This window comes from Typopeltis vanoorti, chromosome 4 (assembly GCF_054136105.1).
Source record: "Typopeltis vanoorti isolate ZY-2024b chromosome 4, IOZ_Tvanoo_1.0, whole genome shotgun sequence".
Lineage (NCBI taxonomy): Eukaryota > Metazoa > Arthropoda > Arachnida > Uropygi > Thelyphonidae > Typopeltis > Typopeltis vanoorti.
In genome coordinates this window covers 52,364,229-52,389,083 of record NC_143552.1, presented here as the reverse complement: position 1 = coordinate 52,389,083, position 24,855 = coordinate 52,364,229, and the positions used below count along the sequence as shown (strand labels likewise).

Below are 24,855 nucleotides of genomic sequence, written 5' to 3'. Positions count from 1 at the left end.
AACTGATTAAAAATTATTTGCGAACAGCAATGACCCGAAAAAGATTGGTTGGTCTATCAACTATATCGATAGAGGCGGACATAGCTTATAATTTAAATTTAGAAAAGCTTATAAACAGTTTCATTGTGCGTTATCCCCGTAGAACAAACATTTAATTAATATTATTATGTAATCGTTTTGCATTGATGTTTCTCTTGTAATAAAAAGCAAAATAGCAATTGGAGATTTTCTTATATTTTTGCCTTATAATCCATCAGGGGCGATATTTAATTGTTTGCCTCAGGGCACGACTTAATCTGGCGACGGCCCTGGTGATAATACCACTTTCAAAGCGTAGCGCATGGCAGCGATCTCTGGCTAAAAAGACCTAGGTTCGAATCCTTCCTAGGACACAATTTGAATCCCTTATAAAGATTTTTCAACTGAACCCGAGTAATACACCATTCTCATATGAAGATAGCAGGATAAGACAGACCAGCCTGAGAGCACACGCACTGAGAGGAGATTTTTCTTTAATTTATTTTTTTGAATGATAATTCCACTACGGAAAGTTGTAAACCTATAGAATATCAGTAGCGTAGACAAACTACGGGTTAGGTAATCTGGGAATTTTGCTCTGAAGACCAAAATAGCCTCTTTCATTTCTGGTTTTCAGTAAGCACGCAATGGTGGTTGTCATAGCATTCTGTGGAAATCATTTATCTCAGTGTGATGAGAACCCACAACTTGCTAGTTGGAAGTATTATGTGATGGACCACGATACGTATTGATGTATAATGATTGTATTTATAATTCACTATCTATACGGAAACTCTTTCCATCCCATTCTTTTGATTAGATATTATTTTAGTGACTCCTTTCACTTTAAAACTTGAGTTTTTTTACGCTTCTATTTTTTAACGTTTCTCCTTTTTTCCTTTTTTATGGGTTTTGTTTTATTCTTCTTTCTGAGCAGTTAATGTTAAAAACAGTTTATTCAATAAATTTTGGATATATGAATTGATTTGTTTATCGTTGTCTATACAGAAATATGCTACAGCGTAAATTGAATGTTTTATTGGCTTAAATAAGTGTGTTATTCAGAGCACCCAGATGGTCATATTTTTGAAGACACCGTAAGAACCGTCACGTAAAAGGACTCCACTTTCAAGTACCATGACGTACCGTTACTAGCACAATAGCTTATAGTGTATTTTAAGCATCCTTGTGGTTGCTCTCCGATAAATTACAAAGAGCAATCTAAGTAAGATGATTCTCGAAAGACAATAAAAAGACTGTCCGAGGTCAGTGTAGTCTTTCGACTTTCAATCACCCGATTTTGTGACATTCTGTACGACCACTCTCTCTCTCTCTGTGTGTGTGTGTGTCTCTCTCTACTCTGTCCGGTGGGGGAGGCCACAGCTGTTAGCCATTTGTGACGTTGGCCACTTCCTTTTTAACGGTAAGTTGCCTGATTGATGACCCCCAAAGGTCGCATCACATGCTTTCTCAACTCCTGCTGGGTTCCTTTGGACAGATAATATCACAGTCGCCCTTCTCTGTACCAGCTGTAGAGAAAACGCAGGGGAGGGGTGATTAGGGGACAAGTCTCTGTTATTGCCTCCCCAGTCTGATTAGATTGAACTAGTTCAGCGCGACTTAACCTTTCGTTGCTCCTTCCAAATACCAATCACAGAGTGGTTTGTTAAGCGACCAATTGCGTTAAATCTCCGGCACTAGACTTATTGACAAGCAATGGTAGTGTTCCGGGCTTCGTTCTGAACAACCGTAAGAGAAAGTCGGCCTCCACGTAAAGTTTGACCTTGACGACTTGAAACATTTTATTTGATTCTCTGTGTGCATAAAATAATGCGGCTCCACTTCTATTTTACAACTGACTTAATTCGAGCTCTTGCGAAATATAAATGACCTAACGAATCAGAGAAAAATTTTGTTTGTAATAAAGATCCTCAGCTTATATTACTTAAAAATGTTTGAGTATATAAATGGCTATAAATAGATAATATAAAATAAAATACAGAGTTTCTACAATCGAATGACGGTATTGAAAATACAAACTATAATATTTTTTCGCTTGCGCAGAAAATGCAAATATTTGAAAAATGAATATATTTATCAAGTATTGTGAATAGCATATTAGAATCACTATTTTCCGGTATTAAACCGGAATACCGTCGAATTTTAATTGGACTAGTTTCATGATTAAAACATACTTTCTTTTTGACTTCTTTGTGAGTAGTGATTCTAATATGTGCTTTCTCTACAGAAGTCTACACGATGAGATTGTGAATGGCAGTTTGAAGGGAAGTTTTTATTTGGTGTGTGTGTGTGGGGGGGGGGGAGAACGTTATTAGCTACACGTATAGTTTTGTATATATGTGCTCTCCAACCTTACTGGAGTAATTGTTAGCTACAGGGTTTCGAACTTTGTCTTTTACTTTATTCATTCTAGTAAAGTCACTTTTGGTGTTTTACCATGGGGGGGGGGGGGGGGATTGAGTGTAATGTGACTAAGTGACCAGAACTATGAATCATGATTTTTTTTAGTTATTGGACATCCTGAACACGTTTCTTTATTGCTGATTACTATGAACACGCATACCACGATGAATGCCTTTACCAACAGGCCGGTCAGTGATTCGCTGCATACAAATGAGACTCAAAAAATATCTGCATTTGAAATGCTAGCATTGTGTTTGCGAACTGAAAAACAGAACGTGGTCGATATATAAAATAAAACGATAAATGTGTTTTTTTTTTCTTTTTTGTCCTTATCCTATGTTTTTGTCACATGGAAATTGATATTCTATCACTATCAGTATCTTGGCAATAAAGAGAAAATAATTATTTTTGTTTACAGCGATTTTATGCAATTTTATGAATTCCTGAAAATAAGGGGAAGATTTAACTACTTTTCAATACATTTTCCCCCTTTTAATGACCGTATATGTTAACAAAATATGCAAGGCGCATAACTGGATTCGTGTGAATAGAATGCTGCATGTTGGTAATGGATTATTACTTATCATTAGCAGAAATAAATAAGCGCGTGTTAAATTAACTAAGAGTAATTAAAATTATTAGAGCAAAAATAAGATAAACTCAACTAAAAATACTTCAGTAGCTAAAATTCGCAAAAGAAATACATAATTAGCAGTTTTTGCTTCGTCTTTTTTTAAGAACAAAAAACTCTCTTATAACAGCGCCGATTTCGTTGATTTCGTTTATTCTTTCCAAGTGTGTGTGTGTGTGTGTGTGTGTGTGTGTGTGTGTGTGTGTGTGTGTGTGTGTGTGTAATTAAACATAGAGAAACGTTTCGCTTTCCCCATCTCAGTTCTTATTCGTATTATGTCAAGTTTGCAAGAGAGTTTGTAAAGGAAAGCTTTTTTTTTTTTTTTTGTCATGTTTGGAACTACATACGGATCAGAAAAGTCAGCCCTACGGCTATGCCCGTACTGCGTGGCATAACTCGGATCAGAGTTCGCGCTGCTCTCACACCATTTCTAAATTTACCTCTCTTCCTGTCGTAGTTGGAAAACAACACACGTGCGCGCTTGAACTCCCTGACCTTCTGTTTTACCTGAATAACATCATTGAAAAGGATGTTCTGCTTTCAATCATGCACAGTTTAGTCATTAAGGCAGAATTTCTTGACCAGGAACATAATAAATTATGGATTCCGCTGTAAATAGTACTGCGATGGTGCACCTTCAGGATCCCACTTGAGGTCCCATTTCTTATTCTCACATATTAGATCTTTCCTTTTACATGAATTTCTTAAGGCTCTGATTTTTTCTAAGACAAAACGGGTCATTCTAAAAATATATAGAAATTAAAAGAATATCTGTTACTTTTCCACAAAAATTAACTTGAGTAGGAGGATAAGCGATTAATTACTGTTTAAACGTGATCACATACACCATTAGTTGAATTAAAAACAGAACTAAATGAGATAAATCAGAACTACTGTGAACATTAAATACATTTTAAATAATCGCAGTTGGTAGATAGATTAAACATAACCACCAGAAAGATGAAAACAGGAAAAAGTGAACAAGGAAAACTCAGTTATACCAGATGTGGCCAAATTTCGGCTGGCGAGCTACGATGACTCCATTGCACTGAAATGTAATGTAACTGCCGTAATGGAAGTTAGCATGAAATACGTGTATTGATATGTTTTAATTATTGGTAATTTGTCTTCCTCTCTTTTTTCTTTCCCTCCTTTTCTTTATTTTTTTTTTCTCCTTTTACAAAGTGAGGAAAATTAGTCCTGCGTAGCCTCAGTAGTATGATAACTTCGACGAATTCCATGAACTGAATTAACTTACAGATTCAGTTGTAGAGGAACTATTTTTTTCCTAGGCCTTTTTCAATTGATTCTAGAGTTAGTCGATCTTTTAGTGTAGGTAAGTAGGTTCTCTCCCACTGGAAGAAACGTGTCTTTTTAATCCCATATCTCAGCAAAGTCGAGGGCAAAATACTTACGATTACATACAAATAAACACTACTTAGAATTATGAATATTTCCTCTTATTTAGCATACCGCAGTAATGCACTCAAGCTCTGGAAGGGTGAAAGGTGAGCCGGCTGCCTTCCGAATTCCATGAAGTTATGACTAAATGGCGCCACTTTAAGGAATGCCAAGGAGTGAGAGGATTCGTTTGTTTAATTTTATAAGGACAATTTCTTTGCACTTTTGTCTAGTTGTTCATGCTGCGGACACTTTTTCTGGAGCTAAAACATATCAATACATCGTGACTGTTCACAGAGAGTCATGTGCGTTTATTTCTTCCAACAATATTTTAAGGTTCAAGTTTAATTAGTTATTTTTTACGGTGATTATTTCGTTTCTAATTATGTACGATCATATATACTGTTTAACTAATTCCTGATTGCTTATTCAACATCTTTGCTTTTTAATAGTTAGCCAGTCCCATACAGATGGAGGGTTTAACATCCCGATAAACACGCATGCTGGCCAGAAGAACAGATACAATTTACAGATTAATATGCTGGCCTCATAGCCTTAGTTGCTTCGTCAGTAAATAACAATAATGATAAAGGCCTTTTCATGTTTAACAGAACGATCACAACTCATTTATATTAATGGAAGTAGTATTACTTAACTGACAGCATGCTATAAGCATTACTGTGAATATTGTTATTTCCCCGGCTTATCAACCGAACTCTTGCCTACTCAATGACTCCAAAATAATTACGACCGATGGTAAATGTGTTGGAATCTATGATCTCGCCGTTGTGCTTCGAGCATCATAAACGGCTATTCATATATAAAGACAATCAGCTAACCACATTATCCATTAGATGTTTCATTGAATGAAAGTTAAGGAAAAGCAGTGGAATACTGCCCTAATAATTTACAACGGTATTTCAATGATTTTGTGGCAGCAGTTACGTGGTTGCGTCAGTCATATTTCACAGAAATATTTGTGCCCTCGAACAGTTTCCTGAATATTTTCCTAAATGTGGAATTCATCTGATATTCTGCAGTATGTGTTCAGAAAGGACGAGCTTCTCTTTATTTCAAGTTGTTCTAGAAAATAAAAATAACCAGATTTCTTTCTTTCTTCCCTCCTTTCTGATGCCTTCAGAGAGACCGAGCCCAGATAATTCTCGGTATCCAGTTTTCTATTTTGAAATTAGCTCCGCATTACACTACTTGAAATGTCTAATTTTTAAGATACCAAAGATAAATACTAACGAAATATTGTGTTTAAGAAAAATATCATAAAAAAAAAGATTGCTTTTTTAAACTTTACGAAATTCATTATTTGGTTGATTCTTAAATATAATTGAGTATGATTAAAAATTCCATCATGGTATAACACAAAACAATTCATCGTAATATTTTCACATGGCGAAATTCCATATGTCGTGAAAAAAAGAAGAAAAAATAAAATAAAGAAAGAAAAGTCGTTAACAGGTATGAAAGCGATTGGAATTCATCATTTTAAAATTATTTTGCAATGGCCTTACTGTAAAGTAATATCATTGATTATAATCAGCTAAAAAATGTTCTAAATTCTGCTGTGATAATTATCACAGCAGAGTTTAGAACATTTTTTAGTTTGTACTGTCGACTAGGGCAGCTGCACTCAAATGACAATCGGGCTGACAGATTGTTTTGCGCCGGGATTATTTAAATCTAACAATAATTTGTGCACAAAGCACCTTTTCTGCACATCTTTTTCTTTTGATGTATAACATTCAAAAATATATAAAAGGGCCATGAAAATATTTGTAAGAGTTATTCAGTGCTCAAGTATTGAGCATTGAATACAAATTTTGATTCTAGATTTTGGATATGTAAAAATATCTGGAAAAAAAAGTATAACTTTCTTAGTGATTAACGTTTTAATTGATAATATAATTAAAATAATCTTCGTAATTATTCAGTAATAGTTAATACTAGGCAAAGTAAAATATATTAAATTGAATAATTGGATTAAACGTTAAAATGTCAATTAATGTGCTGTTAATATAATTTATTTATTGTTACACACACACACACACACACACACACACACACACACACACACACACACACACACACACACACACACAGAGAGAGAGAGAGAGAGAGAGAGAGAGAGAGAGAGAAAGTCATTGGTGCGTACGCATGCTAGTGTATTTACATATTACAGATTATTATTATTGACTGGAAGGATCTCCGTCCTGGTCACATTTAAATGGACAAACAGGAAACTCTCTTAGAAAGTTAAATATAATAATAATAATAATAATAATAATAATAATAATAATAGCAAGAAGCAGAAAACGTCTCATTTCGAGTTAACTGAATGTCGTACGTCAGTTCTGAAATCACCTGCGTCAGCATTGGTGTTTATTTACCTGCTTTAGAGGTATTCATCTTCTCCTTCTTCCTTTGCAGGTTTTTTCCACTTCTAATGCAGGGTCCGCGTGATACATTTAATACGACATTGTTAGTACAACCCCTCCCCCCCAACTGGCCTGCCGCTGGGGAGAGGGGAATGTATTTTTGACTGTAGCAGCGTGAGTTCACGGGGTCGGTTTGCCTGTTCTGAGGTCTGAGTTAGCCGGTCTCATACGGATGTAGAGGGCTTTTTCCTGGAGAAAAAGCCCTCTACCTCCGTATAAGACCGGCTAACTCACATTTAATCGAAAGATACCAGACAAAAGTTCCTCACGGGATAATCAACCAGCTGCCCGCACTGCTCTTATGAACGAAATGTGATGAAATACTTTCGCTGATCCTGTTGAGTCACCCGTCTTCTTCTTATAAAGAAAGAGTCATGAAGAAGAGACACGCAGGTCTTGGCTTTCCACGAAAATGGTTTCGAATTAAAACTCGAGATGACTAATTCTGGAAAATAGTGCACTGAGTTTTATAACAGAATGATTGCACTAGAAAATCGAAGAGATAATCTCTTGTTAAATGAATCATCAGCGTTATAGGTAATCAGGATAGCAGAAACTATCGAGCTTTAAATAAAATAGAAGAAATGCTCTAATACAAACTAATTTTCTCTCAGGTTTGCGAATTAAAGAATCGGAAATAAGAACGGAAAGTGTATTATGGGAGCATTTCATATATTAATGGACATCGCATAAAAGACAGCAACGTTCTGCAAAGAATTTATTATTAAACTTCCATTTTGGCTCACGCCCGACCAAAATTAAAGTTGTTTCAAAAGTATTAGTGAACACTCCCCCATTTCATCATTGTACATCCAAAGTTCAGTTTTTTTAACACGTTCATTGCCAAGCTGAAAATTGGAATTTCGTGTGGTGGCCAATTTTTTTTTATTTAGTTTGCGACGTCCACGCGATAACGCGTGATCGGCCGTTTGGTGAGAACTCGCATCGCGTGATTGGCAATGAACGTTCATTGCCAAGCTGAAAATTGGAATTTCGTGTGGTGGCCAAATTTTTTTTATTTTTTTATTTAGTTAGCGACATCTACGCGATAACGCGTGATCGGCCACCCGGTGAGAACTCGCAACACGTGATATCGCGTGATTGTCAATGAACGTGTTAAAGAGAAGATTGACAACATTAGCAGGAGGAACGTAGAGATATTAAGAGCAGAAGGTATTAAGAAATAGTTTTCATTAAATTAATGGACTTTTTATTTTTTTAGTTTATTAATATAGCTGACTTCTCTTTTGACTAATAACATTTTAATTAAAATTGCTCATTTGTATTATGGGTATTCCATTTTTTGTTACTTAACTTAAATTCATATTATTTTGCTCCAAAATTGTATTGCTGTCACTAATTGTCCCCATCTCTCGTTACTGGATCAGCGAATGTATTTCATCACATTTCGTTCATCTGAGCAGTGTGGACAGCTGGTTGCGGCTACCATGATATTAATCTTGCTTAGATTAAACGTAGTTCTTCTGGTATAAAAGAGTGTTTTCTAATCCATTGATTAGATCCAATAGATTAAAATGTATTAGGCAATTGTTTGTATACCAACTGCAATTTCTTGGAGAGTAAGATGAAGAAATTGAACAGAAACAGTTATGAAATGTTTTTCAGAAAAAAATACGAGTATAGTGCGCTCGGGAAAATGACGCGATTTCTTCTTTCATGTTGGAATGACCTTTGCTCGAATCCCGTGTACGAAGTGAGAAACGTTTGTACATTCACTTAAAATATACTTTTAAGTGAATGTAAGAGTCTCATGCTGAGATAGCATGCTTTTCTTATTGAATATTGAGGCTTTTCCGCAAAACGGAAAGCTGGCTCGAGAAACTGTGTGTTGAGGATTAAGTGTTGTGAAGAATTCATGTTAGAGGTTTAATGGAATATTATCAGCACTGAGAAAGGATTAAAACTAATTTTAATGATTCCAATATTTCTTCTCAGTTACAGAGACATCTTCAGGGATTACAAAAAACTTTTGTAACAACACACACAAATACAGTGTGGCCATAAAATAACGTTCCTTCATATTAAACGATATTTTTTCTTGACCAAAGAAGCTATGTAAATTGACTATTTGGGAATTGTTGATCAAGTATCTGAGAAAAACTATTTTAATACCAACTAGTTTCATCAACTTGAGCTGTTGGCATCTTCAGGGTACAGGACTGATGATAGGAACTAAAGCTAACAAAACAGGTTACAGACTAGACATTAACAGAATTCTAATTGTAAATTACAAAACAACACCGGACGTGTACAATACACGTGTGGTGCGTACATGATTTCACTTTTTGTTGTTTAGGAACGTTTGATAGTTGGTACTAAAGTTCATTTCTTGTGTGTTTAGAGATCTAATTAGGGTCTTCCAGATCTCGGATAAGATTAAACCTTGGTTCCTATTAAGATTTTCTACAGAACGGGCAACTGTTGTGGCTTCTTTAAAAATACGAGAGCGGTAATCCTCTTCTATGTAAGGAATACAACTTTTAGCCCACTCAATGACATGGTTGGTTGTGGAAAAATGGGAAGATAAGCCTGATACATCTTGTCTGTTGTTTTTGACCTATCCAATGTGTTCTCTCTGTCTTATCTCAAGGCTTCTTGAAGTTTGGCCGATATAACTTATACTGCACGAGCATGGAATATTGTAATTTTAATAGGAAACAAGGTTGCTAAACTCCTCAAACCACATAGAATAAGAGTGACCTTTAAACCTAAAGATACAATTCGAAAACTCTTAAGATTTCCAAAACACTTCCATCCTTTCTTTAAACATGCTGGAGTTTACAATATTCCATGCTCGTGCGGTATAAGTTACATCGGCCAAACTTCAAGAAGCCTTGAGATAAGACAGAGAGAGCACATTGGATATGTCAAAAACAACAGACAAGATATATCAGGCTTATCTTCCCATTTTTCCACAACCAACCATGTCATTGAGTGGGATAAAAGTTGTATTCCTTACATAGAAGAGGATTACCGCTCTCGTATTTTTAAAGAAGCCACAACAGTTGCCCCGTTCTGTAGAAAATCTTAATAGGAACCAAGGTTTAATCTTATCCGATATCTGGAAGACCCTAATTAGATCTCTAAACACACAAGAAATGAACTTTAGTACCAACTATAAAACGTTCCTAAACAACAACAAGTGAAATCATGTACGCACACGTGTATTGTACACGTTCAGTGTTGTTTTGTAATTTATAATTAGAATTCTGTTAATGTCTAGTCTGTAACATATTTTGTTAGCTTTAGTTCCTATCATCAGTCCTGTACCCTGAAGATGCCAACAGCTCAAATTGGTGAAACTAGTTGGTATTAAAATAGTTTTTTTCCCAGATACTTGATCAACATTTCCCAAATAGTCAATTTACATAACGTTCCCTCTTTGGAGGAATCTATAGCTAAAACCAATAAACGGAATGAAACCAAATTTTATGAGACTTTTGAAGGCATGGGGAGATGATTTCCGCGAAAAAAAAAAAGATTTAGTGCTAAAACTCGCCGATAGGAGAAATTTTGGCGCTAATGGAGCCGAAAGTAGTCAAATAGTTGCAGTAAACGCAGGTAAAAAGGATTATGCAAATTTTACTGTGCGTTCGTGACAGCAGTGCCACCAATTCCACTTAAAAGGGGATTGGGAACGTTCATGCAGTTCTTCGAATGACTGACGAATTGTGCTCAATATGCGTCCTACCTTGCCTCAACATGCTTTACTTGTTAATTTGTTTTACCTTAAATAGTGCAATGCTGTAGCGGCCCTTCGGGAATTTTAAAGTTCATAACCTGTACAGGTCCTACGTTAGCTGTAGCACTGAGAGCTATGATTAAGAAGTTTGAAGAAACTGGATCACTAGGAGCTAGACCTGGCAGAGAACGGAAAGCAGTGTAAGAAGAGACAGTAACAGACGTTGCCACTGCGGTGTTCGACGACACAGGGACCGGTACTGGTCCAAGTTCTCGTGCCATAGCTCGCAAACTTGATATAGCTTATGGTACAGTCTAGAAAATCTTACGGAAAATGCTTCACTCCTATCCGTATAAGTTCAATCGTGAGCAAGCACTAACTACCGCAGATTATGATAAGCGCATGACCTTCGCGCTAACGTTTCTTGCCCGAATGGAGGTCGACAATGACTGGCCTTGGAGAATATTGAGGGGTGATGAGGCTCATTTTTATCTGAATGGGTCGGTCAACACTCATAACTGCAGAATTTGAGCATCTGAACATTTCCAAGCGATCCAGCAAGTACCACTGCGTTCTCCAAAAGTAACCGAGTGGTGTGGCTTCACAGTCGATTTCATAATAGGACCATACTTTTTTGAGCGTATTACCCCTACAGGTCCTGTAACCTGCTCCATTACTGGAGAGATTTATCGACGAATGCTGGAAAATTTTGTGATTCCTGCATTGCAGCAAAGACAATGTTTGGAGACTCCATAATTTTTATGCAGGATGAAGCCCGACCACACATTGAACATTCAGTACAGCGCCTTTTACGCCAGCATTTCAGTAATGAGAGGGTTATCAGTCAGTTGTTTCCGACGGCATGGCCGCCTCGATCCCCGGACATCACTCCATGTGACTTTTGGCTGTGGGGGGTATTTGAAATCTGTTGTGTATGTTGGTGGCGTTCCCCACTTGCGTGTCTTGAAAGAGAACATAAAACGGGCTGTTATGAACATCCAATCCGACTCCTTACGCTCCGCTGTGGAGCATGTCGCACACTGGATGCAATTTGTTGTACACAAGAAAGGTCAGCACATTGAAAATCGAGTATGTGGTCCAGGGGACCCTGATTCTGACATTAATATTTGTCTCTCTCGCAAGTTGTTGTTTTAGTTTAATTATTATTATTATTATTATCATTGTAACGCGCCACATATCCAGCTGGAATGAGTGACGCAGCAGTCGCTTACACCGTAAATGTTATTATTTCATTTTATCTGTCTTTAATGTAATTACCCGCTTGTTTTCGGCTCCGCCAGTGCCACAATTTCCCCTATCGCCGAATTTTGGTATTATTTTTTTTTTTCCCGGAAATCATCTCCGCATGCCTTCAAAAGTCTCAATATAAAATTTGGTCTCATTCCGTTTATTGGTTTTAACTATAGATGCCTCCAAAGAAGGAAAGTTATTTTATGGCCACCCTGTACAATACAACAGCGAGTGAAATTAAAGTCCTATCTAGGTGGTGCGCCCTCTATGGGCGTTTGCACGTGGCCTAGGATGTAAAGAGGGATCTCTGATAATTAATGTTTCCCAAAATTTGAGAAGTTTTATGCACCGTATTTGTTTAAATTAGGTTTATTCCTTAGTGCAGATACAGCATGGTAGAGCATGGTTTTTTTTCCAGGTGATCCTGTGAGTTGTATCCAAAACATGGTCCGCAGGACCAGATTGACCATAATCGTGATTGCAGATGTATGACTTGTGTTCTTCTAATCGGATGGTTGCTGATCTGTCTGTCTGTCTGAAGTAACCCAGTTTACAGGAACAAGGTATTCTATATACTCCAGGCACAGAGAGGAGGGAGCTGATCTTTGGTGGAACGGATAAGCGTAGCAAGTTTACGGTGGGGCTTAAAAGCTGTATGGAGGAATGCCATCACCATACCTTACATCCGTGGCACATCAGGAAAAATAGCCAGATCGTTAAAAAAGTACAACCTCCATACAGCTTTTAAGCCCCACCGTAAACTTGCTACCCTTATCCGTTCCACCAAATATCAGCTCCCTCCTCTTTCTGTGCCCGGAGTATATAGAGTTCCTTGTTCCTGTAAACTGGCTTACTGCGGACAGACAGGCTGATCAGCAACTATCCAATTAGAACAAGTCATACATCTGCAATCATGATCTCCCACAGGATCTCCTGAAAAAATCCACCATGTTCCACCATAGTAAATTCAAAAAAGAAAGACTGTTTTTAGAATCTGCATCTGCACTCAGAAGTCAACCTGATTTAAACAAATACGGTTGCATAAAACTTCCCAACTTTCCTAATATGGGAAATATTAATTATCAGAGACCCCTCTTTACATCCTAGGCCGCCTGCAAAACCCCATAGAGGGCGCACCACCTAGATCGGACTTTAGTTTCACTCACTGTTGTATTGTATTTGTGTGTGTTGTTACAAAAAGATTTTGTAATCCCTGAAGATGTCTCTGTGACTGAGACGAAATATTAGAAGCATTAAAATTAGTTTTAATCCTTTCTCAGTGCTGATAATATTCCATTAAACCTTCAACATGAATGGCTCGAGAAACACACTTTTCACAGAAATAACAAAGTACTTTATAATCTTAATTCCTAGAACGATGCCTTGCTATGCTGCTAGATTAATGGTCTTCTACATTGCAAAACTAAAGATTATAACCTAATATTGCTGACTGGTAGTGTGTCAACAAATGAGTTTGATTCTGGCCACCGATTAGAGGAACTATTTTGTGAGCCTTCGTTTTCTTTTTTTCCAATCAATCTCTGACTAAGGCAAGAGTAATTAAAAAAAAAAAATCGGTTTTAATCCACATCTTGGAAAAGGCGACCAGATTATTTCATTCAGCAATACGAGTGTTAGGGTTTCGCATCATAAGATGACGGCAATTATCTGCCGTACGAGTATTTATCTCCCCGATATCTTCAAAATCGTCTGTAGCTATGAGTTTAGCTATAATTGATGGCCAGCCTACCTACAGATTTTCGAACTTTAGTAAAGCAAAGAGAGCTCTGCTTACTTGTTCCCTTTTTGGGAATAAAATTGCGTCAGTTAATACATTTTTATTTTATTTATGTAAAAAAGTCCTCGCGGTTAGCCTTGTGACTTTGCGCTTCGCAACCATATGCCTGGGGAAGGAGTGTCCTAGTTTCGATTCTCGTTGACGACGTGAGGAGTTTAAGAATCTTCCTCAGCCATAGCCAAGTTAACCGGTCTTGGGAGTGGACAGCAGGGTTTTCTCACCAGTTTATCTGGGGGTTTCTTCCCGCAAACAGGCAAACCGCCTCGTGAACACACACGGATCACAGTCAGGAATACTGACTCAGCCATAGGCCTGATTTGTCAGCTATGCCGGTTCCGAAACCTGGATAAAATTTGAGGGGACTGATGGTGCCGTACATTCCCGTAAAAGGTAATTCTCGGCCGCTGTATCATCATACGATAATAAAAATAATATGTAAAAAAAGTGTTTGTGTTTGCCAGAACTCGTGCTAGCAAACTCTAACATAGGCTTAAATATGAATGGCTCGAGTTCGTAACTGAGATAAATATTTTCATTACCAAAACTAAGTATGTTTTTTTTTCCATTAATGATTTCTATTATATTGTTTACAGATATTACGTCATATTATTTATTCGGTAAAGATTTTTATTGTTAACATCGCAATAGTCAACAGTAAATAATAACAGCAATTGAAACGGAATGATTTCTGAAAGGAATCCAATAATTAAAACATGTTTTGTAGAGATTCTTACACCAGTTTTAATTATCCTGCATGACCTACAGGAGTTCATCTAAATCAGGCAAAAATTACGAACGCAGGGAATCTTCGTATAAGGTTACGCGAATGCGAAAACTGACGAATAACCAAATAGAGAAGAGCTGGAGTAACAGCTGTGCGCCTCAGATTTACGCACCAGTCACAGGTAAATAAATAAGTCCGTTTTCTGTGCAGTTAGCGAAGAAGAAATTTATTGAACAGGAGTGTTTCCGTTGTGAACTTCAAAAACTCAAATGAAAGGAAGAGAGTTGTAAAAGGAAAGAAAAAGAAAACTTCACTACTTAACGACATCTCTCGGCGTCTTTGTTTCTAAGATAAGTAAATAAATAAAAAAATTGTACTTATTTTTCGTTTTTTATTACGGAGATTAATTTCAGCTCTTGATGATTCACGTTACTTGCTACTCTTATTAATATAGGAGTGTGCATAACCACAGATATTCCTATTAGTGAATGCGTCGATTTAACTTGACGAATTTGTCTAACAACTTCCGGGTAATCATTTTTCATAGCCTGCGCTATTTTCCCGCTTCTTTCCTTGCGCTTTCAATACGTCATTCACTTGGAAACTCGACCAGATGTTGACGTTTCTTCTCTTACGAAACTATGAATAGATGAAGAAACATGTCATCCTATATAAGCGAGATTTTAATCAGGATCGTTTGAATAATGATGCTTATTACGACACTGTATTTGAATGACTCCGTAGTTTCAACCTTGATGATGTCGAGTAGTCTCGGTTTTATTTATCGAGTTATTTTTCCGCTCAAGGGCCGTTAGGGTTGTATTATATTTCATTTATTATCAATTAAATTTCGGTTATTATCGACTTGATGACAGAACGAGATCTTTCATCCATCTGAAGCGTCAAATAGTTTATAAGGAGAGCAGGAGGAACCACAAAATTAACCAAAATTGCTTGCTTTCATTTACAAATTTTCTTGCCTTTATTAATAATAACTGAAGTACGAAAACATACACTTGTTATTTGAGTTTCATATATATCAAATATTCAAAATACATCACATTTATTCAAGTCTAAACAACATTTAATGGGATGTTCAATTATATTATGACAATAACAAAAAATATTTTTATTGTTATAATTATTAAAAGTATTTTATTTTATATTTGATGTTTCTCCTTAAATTTCAGGCAGGAGATAATGTTCTCCATACATATGCTAAATCGAGTTCCACATAAGCGATTCGGGATATGTGGACAAGACTGCGAGAAACATGCCTTGCTCCTAACTTCAGTTTCTCAGAGGAAAAAACAGAACTTCAAATCTTACACTGGAAATTATGGTTATCGATATCATGCCAGATTACATCCGAATCCCGTTTTCTGACTGTGAAATCCACCATCTGTATACGTAAGTTTAGCATTTTAAGAATAACAGTATCTCATAAAAAAAATTATGCGTTTTAGGTAAATGAATAACCTACTTATTTTTGCAAACCGCACATTCTAAGACTCTTGCTCTGCGGTCGTTGAGCGCTCTGCAAACACCACGTGGACGCATCCATAAATAAATAACTAGCTGGTATAAGCAGAAGTAAATGGGACCTCTCCGCAAATAGCATATGGGATCCCTGTGTGTGAGTATTGGATCAACAGATATAGATATAATAGATAGATATAGATAAGGAACATAAGGTTTTCATGTTATTATCTAATTCACTGGAATTTTTTTACAATTATATTTGAAAAATATCGATAGTTTATATTTTGACAAATTTGACATTGATACCTGTAAAATAGTATTTTTGGAGGGGGGGGGGGGGCATTATGAGTTGGACTTGGGAGCGCCTAACGTAAAATTTACACGTTAGACACTCCGTGAAAGTGACTTACGAACGTGCTCAAGGTTTCTTGAGAAGTTCTCTGGTGTCTTATCTTTGCGACATTCTTTAAATCGATTGTACCAGCCCTGGATAGGCTTGAAAGGTTTACCTAAATTCTCTTTGTGCACGAGTTACCAATTCAAATTTTGTTTGCCATAAAATACGTTTTTTAATGAACTAGCCATCGTGCCTCGTACTGATTAGAATGGGATGGGTGCACATGCGCACAAAACTCTTTTTTTGAGTAGGTACATTAGTACCAGAAGGGTTAAGGGTTTTTTTTCCTTTTTTTAAAAACAAAAATTTATTTATTTATTTATTGTATTTAGGTGAACATTTATTTTTAGCTGTGCTACACTTTTTGTCTCCTTTTATAAATTTCACTCAGGGATAGCAAAATCTGTAGTATATTGGAAAAATCTTAAATGCGGGTATTTTTTCATGGAAACTATGTACTGTATGTATTTTTATTCTTTTTATATGTATTTTAAAAATACTTATCCTTTAATAAAACTCATAAATGACAGCTTATTTTTGAACATTTCTTTTATTTTTTTTTAATTTTATTTTTATTTTTGGTTTTGATAGAGATACTTTATTTCTTTACTCCGATAAAGCTTATTTATTGGTATGCAAAGTTAAAAAATTGTTCCTTGGTCAAAGAAGAGTGTCTTTATGCGTGGCATTACCTCACTTCAGTAACATCATGGTTTTCATGAAAGGGGGGGGAACGACTCAGAATGGTTGAGTTCCCAAACGTTTTGAGCAAACTGATATAAAACAATGCACACCGACACCAAATAAAAATTGAACACATGTTTAATAAAAAGAAAGAAAAAAACTCACAATGAGTAAGAAAGATAAATATTTGCTTGCATATTATGTAAAAAACGATGGTACTACCTCAATTACTCACTGTACGGAATTAAGATTTTCTTTCTAAGCTAGGATATGCTGAAAGTGTATTGAGGTGTGACCATATTAGATACAAGACGAGTAAGGGACGAAAGAGAAAATTAACTGACATTTATAGAGCTGTAAACGGAACAAATGAAATAAGGGATAATTTTTTACTAGTTAAATTTTAATGTCCTCTTCTTCTTCCATTGAAGATTATATATTAAAATGCAACTAAAAAACTGGAAAAAATCTGAAACTGGTTCGATGAGAAAGGGACAGGCAAAAACATGAACGAAAAACTATATTAGAAGGAAGATATTCCATATACATTCGGAATATTTATCTTTTAGCTTTGGTTTTGGTTCTGATGTTTATAAATTTAGTTAAAAGGGATAATAAGCCAACAGGATAACCAAATAATATTAATAATTATGTGATTATCCACAAGTAAATAAAGCACAAACATAGGTACAATCATAATCATAGTCAGATGTTATTCGCGTGCATTATATATTATTCAGATACAAAAAAGTTCCAGTAAAATAAAAAGAAACGTGAATGGATGTCTTTATTTAAAGAGCTGGTCAGTGTCAGCTCGTTTGAGGTTGTAATATTTTCTTTGCCGCTAGGTTCCGTCACTTCTTTAACAACAAAAGATTAGCTGGCGTTAGCTTCTGTTGTTCGACATAGCTGAGGGCAGTTCCAAGTGTTGCTGTCTCTTCGATGCGAGTAATTTTATCCTCACCACTCGAGCTTACAACAACAGTACTGGGGAAACGAATATTTTTTTTTCTCCAACACTGTATTTATTTTTCCGGTTTGTGAGATATTCGATATCCAACATGTTACTTTTGAAAATACAGAATCTGGGTTAATTGTGGTAATCGAGATTTTGCTGTAATTATCAAATGATAATAAAAGCGATGGATATACTGTATATTAAAGCTGTTAATGTGAAGTACATTTAGTCGGACAGACAGAGTACGTTTAAATTTTAGAATTTCCAAGATAATATTAATATCAACTTTTTAGCGAATAGCTAATCATTGATGCCAGTAACATTTTTAATAAGCTTCAGAGTATATTTGGTTTTTGTATATTCTGAGTATATTTGGAGTTGCGAATTTAATAATTAACTCCCCATTTGGTTCTTGATGATCCATCCCGCACATCGAAAAACACCACCAGCAAAATTCTTTAGGAATATAATTTTTAACACAATAGTTATAAAATATAATTATGTTCATTGTAAAAAAAAAAAAAAAAAAAACTTATTGCGATCTTATGTTAATACCTGTATGGTTAAGCTGAATGAGAATGCCTTGTTTTGAATTTTTCATCTAAAAGTTAGATTGAGCGTATTAAACAGGCTTTCTTAAGACGCGCACCCACACCCACACACACACACAGAGAAAACAAACTCTTTTCTTTCTCCATAAGATGATTCTATTACTCTAGCAGCTATTTTGCTGGTCGTTACAATTTCAGCAGAAGGCGGCTACTCTTCCCTTCTTCACTGAAGTTTGCAACCAAGTCACTCACTGTTGTATGTTCAGCTAAATAGTTCAAACTTCGTTCATGGAGCCTTCGTTTAGATGAACCCTTTGCTTGGAAAGACCTGGGTTCGAATCCCATCTATGACATGATGAAGTTTGTCTTGTGTTTTTCTCTCCCCCAATCAAATGGGGAGAGAAAAACTCTCCACCTCCACATATGGAGGTGGAGGGTTTTCTCTCTCCCGGAAGCTCGGATTTTTCGTCCCTCAAAGCGGCCATGAGAACACAGGCGGTTGACAGACGAAAATACATTCTAACTAATAGCTTCGTATTGGTTTTCATAAGATGATGCCGTACTGCCCTATGGGACTCACGGCCTTTGCATCATTATTCACACGCTAATTAATGAATTAACTTTATTGAGCTTTAGGACTTGGAAAATGAATAAAAATTCCTATTCGGTCAACCCAAACTATTGATTTATATTTCATAAGTTATATATGATATTTCATATATAAAAAAGAATATAGATGTACAGTACATCTATAATGTCTGAATGCGGCTAGTATTGTGTTCGTACTCCTTTGCGTCTTTTCTGTTTTGAGTGAACTAATATGTAATTTTTTTTCATTGATTACCTACTTTAATAAACATCAATGTTTCAATTTCGAAAAACAAAAAAGATATTCAGAAAATTATCAGTTTACTTATGCTTAATATAAGTATTCATTTTAAGAATTTTATTGATATTGGCTTGTACATGTTCTGAAAGGAATATGTAATAATGTGTAATCAGTAACATCTGCCAGATTATTAAAAATGTGTATTTTTTTTAGTTTGTCATTAAATTATATTATCAAATATATCTTTACCATATGAGGACACTAAACAGATTTATCATACAGTCGAATGCAATAATTTTGTTGGCTTCCTTTTTTATTTGAGTTGGATCGTTCCACCCAAGAACGGTTATAAACATATCGGATATTACTATCGTGAGTGGGCTAAGGGTTAAATAATCCGGGGTTAATGGTTAAATAATCCTGCTCTAAAGACCAAACATGGTGTTATTTTTTCCCAAGCCATTTCATGCCTTTAATAAGGAGGTGGTAATCTTACACATTTAGAAACGTGAAGAATACATAGCTGAAAGAAATCTGTGACAACAAGAAGTATGTAGTCATTTTCAAATCATGCGATTAAATCTTTCAACTTGATTACAATTTATAACTATTCAGAGTTTAGATGTTTGCGACTATTACATATAATTATTATATTTTCGATCGTTTTAGATTCATAGTTGAAAGTGATATTTTCTTGAATTTTATACTTTTTTAAATTCCTTGCCTGTCTGCCTCGATCTACAACATGACTAAATCACGAACTCATTTGTAATATTGATGCATTAATTCTATGCGTCCCCCATTTTAAATAATAGCATTTTTTTTCCCAGTTTTTGATGGAAGCAGCGTGAGAGAGTTTCACCATTCTACATTGATCACCCTTCATCTTCAATCACACTCTTTTATTTCATCTTGTATTGTAACAGTTTGCAGTATACATTTCCACCCTTATTGACTTTTCGAGGTTGATTATTTATATTTTCTTTGAGATTTTAAATTGGTATATGAGTAAAAAGAATGCTCCACTGCACTTGAAAGTCTTTAATTAATCTTAAGTAAGAATTATATGTTTTACAAGCTGAGTATAGTCAAATATACTCTATTATATTGTACTATAATATACTATACTATATTCTAATATTAAACTCAGATTCATATTTGGCTTATTATCATTTCTATTATTCTGTTTTACTAACTTCTGATAACTCCAGCCTGATGTGGCAAACATCAAAGTAATTCATTTCCATTTGTTCTGTTTTTTTTTTTTTTCTTTTACAGAGAGACAAAGTGCGTTTGGTAAGCGTGAAATATTACGCGCAGTTGAATTCTTCTGACAGCAGGTTATTATCATTAAATTTATAGTACGATTCTACTCGAGCTAATGTTCATCTGCTTCCTCTATTTACGCACTCTTCAACTTCAATGTTTCTTTGAGAGAACGCAGATACGCTGAAAGGTTTAACGTTTCTCTAAAAAGTTCCTGTAACCTGTAAAAACGTCACACTTCCGCTTGTGAAACAAACATTTCGTTTTTAGTTATTTTGATACGTCTCCTTCTTCTTGAACGAAATTTTCAGTAATTTTACTCATTCAACATCTGTGAACATTGAGATAACTACCCTACCACGTCATCATAATGCAGAAGATGCAGGAGGAGGAGGAGATTTCTGGCTAGCCCATGAAAGCTTTTAGGAAACTCGTGAAAACTTAACGTTGGCAGGGGCGAATGCTGGTCTTGAAATTCACGCTTGCTCTTGTTATCATTCAGGGAGTGAAAGGTGTGATTGAAGTCTGATTAGCGGAATAATGAATTACTAACTATTTAAAACTATATATTTAGAAATTTATGTACATTTAATTATACAAATACAACATTTATTTTACAAATTATATTCTATCTTTTTCAATTTAGCTACTTGAAATACAAATTCTACCCGACGGTTCTTCTTTATGAACTGGTCAATAAATCGTCATAAAAAGTTGGTTGCAACTTAATTTTCCCAAGCAAAACGCAGACTTGTAAAGGCTGGCTGAAGCTCACTGGCTAGAGCTACGTTGACTACGTATGGCCTGTGTTTAAGCAACAGAGTGAGACGACGTGAAATGGCTATGCGCGCGCATGAAATCACAGTGCTGCTGCCAGGACCTGGAAGCTCCTACAACCGAGCAAGCCAAGGTAGCTTTGACTAGACGAGCAAACATCGGCCTTCGATACACGACGCAAAGCTCAATTATTGCCGCACAAGCTTAAGACATCTTCTGTCTACAAAAATAAAAGGCTAAATGGAATGCTTATAAATGCATGCATTTATTAACAAATAAATATTAGCGCAGCAAGCATGTTCAGGGGCGAATATTGGGCACCAGAAGCATAATTACGCTACAATATAGAAGATTTAATTTAGAAAAATAAAATCAAGTCAAACTTTACGAATCGGTTGAAAGAGCTTATCTAATGAAACAGGAGCTGTTTGATATGAAATTCATACTATACATTATGGATGTATTTCCTTCTTCTTCCCTTTTCACCTTCACTCTCACAATGGTCCTTTTCCACATAGCCCTTGGTCTTCCTCTTTTTCTCCTTCCCGGGGGGGGGGACCAGTTCATAATTCTCGAAAGCCCATCGTTCTTCTGTTATTCTTTGGACATGTCCGTACAATTTCAACGCACGTGTATTTTATATTTTTAAAATTAAAAATCTGTGGAAAGACTTGGGTTGTAGTTAAAATTTGATAGTTTAGATGGCCTCAGATGGATGGATTTTGAATTCTATATTGGATAATACAGCAGAAAATTATTTTCAGCCTTTTAGCAGCAGATCAAGTCCATCAAGAGTGGAAACGGCCCTCACTTCTTTTAAAGACTATTCTAGGCTGGTTTCACGTTTTTGAGGAGAATACTGGAGATAAACCAACTTCAAATGATAATAGTTGAGCCATTTACTACTATTGGCTGACACTACTCTGGCATGTAGAGAAATCATCTCAACTCAATGTTGAATAGGACGGCTTGCGCTTCCTGAAATTCAAAACATCTTCCTCTCACTCTTTGTCTTTATACATCTACAATAAAAATATTTTATTGTATATGTTATTATTAGCCATGTTAATATTTTTAACACGGCTAATTACGTATTATAATTTTCATCTCATCAACCAATGTCGCCACTTGAAATCCATATGAGCTATGCTTCTGTTATTCAAAAGTTATCAGTAATAACACCAGCTAACAGCAATATCCATAGCATCTCCCTTATTGTTTACTTAACTTAACCATTAACTTATCACTTAAGCCGCTTTCAAATATTTTACTTTTATTTATTTTATATAAATGTTTATGCTTCTAAATTATCCTCCACTCCATAACATTTATCTGTTTTATTCTTTAAGCTATTCACACAGCTTGTGTCCACGACACTTGAGGGAAGACCATTCCATAAATTTCCCTACCCGAAAAAATAAGCTCCTTATGTGACTTCTTTCTCCCTCTACTTGACTTTCTAATTATACTTTGTAGATCCAAGCTCAGCCAAATGCAACACAGACTTAATATCTAAGTTTTATGTACTATGAGCTAATTTATAAACTTCAGTTAAGTCTGCTCCTTCTTTTCCTGTTAGCTAAATTCAACAGATTACGAGCACAAGAGATTAATTCATAAACTGCAGTAAACTGCATTAAGTGAGTACCTATCCTTATAACTCTCATCACATAATCCCTCACTACATTTGCGAACCCTCTCCGTATATCTTCAATTCTTTTAACGTCCATTAGAAATCTGGCTATCTAAAGCTGAGTGCAATAGTCCAAGATTTATCTAACCATAGACTTGTATAAGAATATAATAACTTCCTTCTCTAAGTGAAGTTCCTTTTAATTTTATTCATTTACTTTTTAATGTGAATCCTATCAGTGAAAGATTGAAAGTTGTACAATGATGGACTAAAGGTTAGATTATTTGGGAACCCTGTTCTAGAGGCCAAACAAATGGAACTTTTTCAAGCCTGCAATAAGTAAGGCGATAATCTCATACCGGTCAACGAAGATTGTCTCCCACCTAAAGACTTTCACAAACATTCCATGCTTCCGTTGAATTCGAACCTGCAGCAAGTTAGTTGGAGCGCAGATATGTTATCCTTTTGGCCAAGCAGACTAGCAGATTAAACCACCAATCTTCTCTGCTTTATTAGCTGTCTTACTGAAATTAATTTCCTGAAATTAAATTTCAGGATTCCTGAAATTAAATTCCTTATCTACCGTAATACCCAAACCCTTATATTCAGTAGCAATTTTCAGATCCTTCTCATTCAATTTATAATAAGTAGCGTTCTAGAAATAATTTTATGCGCTTGTTATATTAATTTTTACGATGTGGACAAAAAACCAAAACCGGTCTCTGTTTCACTTCTTGAAACTGATTTAAGCGGGAAAAAGAAAAAAAAAATGCTTTTTTTAACTACAAGTATCAATTTTTAAAAAATAAATAAAAACAGAATGAAATTTATATTTTGAGCAGTTCACAATGGTTCGGTTTTTATCTTTCTGTCCATAGTACTGTTCCACGACTTTGCGATCAGATTGCGAAACCTTGCTACTCGCCAGCAGACATTATGAATTTGATTCAGTGTGATGCAGCAGCACAGTCAAACAATGATCGGAATGGTATAACCTTGATTGCGACCATTCCACAGATTAATTTGAATTGACATAAAATATTACCATAACAATCGATTTTTTTATGTTTTCTTGTAAAAAATAAACGAATGTTTTTCTGTGTTTCGAATTTTGTACTTAATGTCATTCGTCCAAAAACAGCTGGGATCAAATACTGTGTAGATGCATAGTGATTCGTGGCATAAAGTACAGAAACTCGGTGCGTTGCATTGCATTCGCACTAACTAACTGGTCGAAAAGACGGATAAATTATTATTTAAAAAATAAGATAAAGAAATAAAATTTAAAAAAATAATAAATTTTATTTCTATTTAAACGTGATTTAAACTTGATTTGGTTTACTTTCTTATGCTATGTTACATGTAAATTATTTTATTCATGGGTATACTGTTCGGTATTGTGCGTTAATATTTTAATTCACCTGCGGAAAGTAATAAGTATCGCGGTACTTTAAATGCATGCACGGAATATGAATACTATTAATATTACAATAATTGCGTGGTAAAGTTATTTTAATTCAAGGAGCCAAAATTTTTGAACCTAATCAGAATAAATTCCGCTAAACTGATTCTTTTGGCTATCGAAAATGATGAAATTAAAGTTTAACTTCCATTAAGAATTAAGGGATGTTTACTTATGAACTACTTTATTTTTCTATAGAAATTACACACTTTCTTTTATTTGTTTTTCGTTATAAAACAAGCCGTTATGAGCTAGAATTTCTCATTGCTGTATATAATATATTAAATATTTGATCATTCGATAAATGCAGGGAACAATTTAATTCATAAAGTAAACATTCAACTTTACACATGCGTGTGATGTTCAGTAAAATGAAAGAAGCGCGCTCTCACACTCTACATTAGCTGCGAATAGTG

General features: G+C 35.4%; 1 protein-coding gene across 1 annotated transcript in view; it reads left to right on the top strand.

The window, feature by feature from the left end:
- The first annotated feature begins 14,529 nt into the window (after window positions 1-14,529).
- Window positions 14,530-24,855, top strand: part of LOC150107299 (fibroblast growth factor receptor 1-like) — a 334,528-nt gene continuing 324,202 nt past the window's right edge. The window contains exons 1-2 of the mRNA XM_090391806.1: window positions 14,530-14,581; window positions 15,591-15,810. The gene's annotated coding sequence lies outside the window, so the exon portion shown is untranslated. The remainder of the gene's footprint in view (window positions 14,582-15,590; window positions 15,811-24,855) is intronic.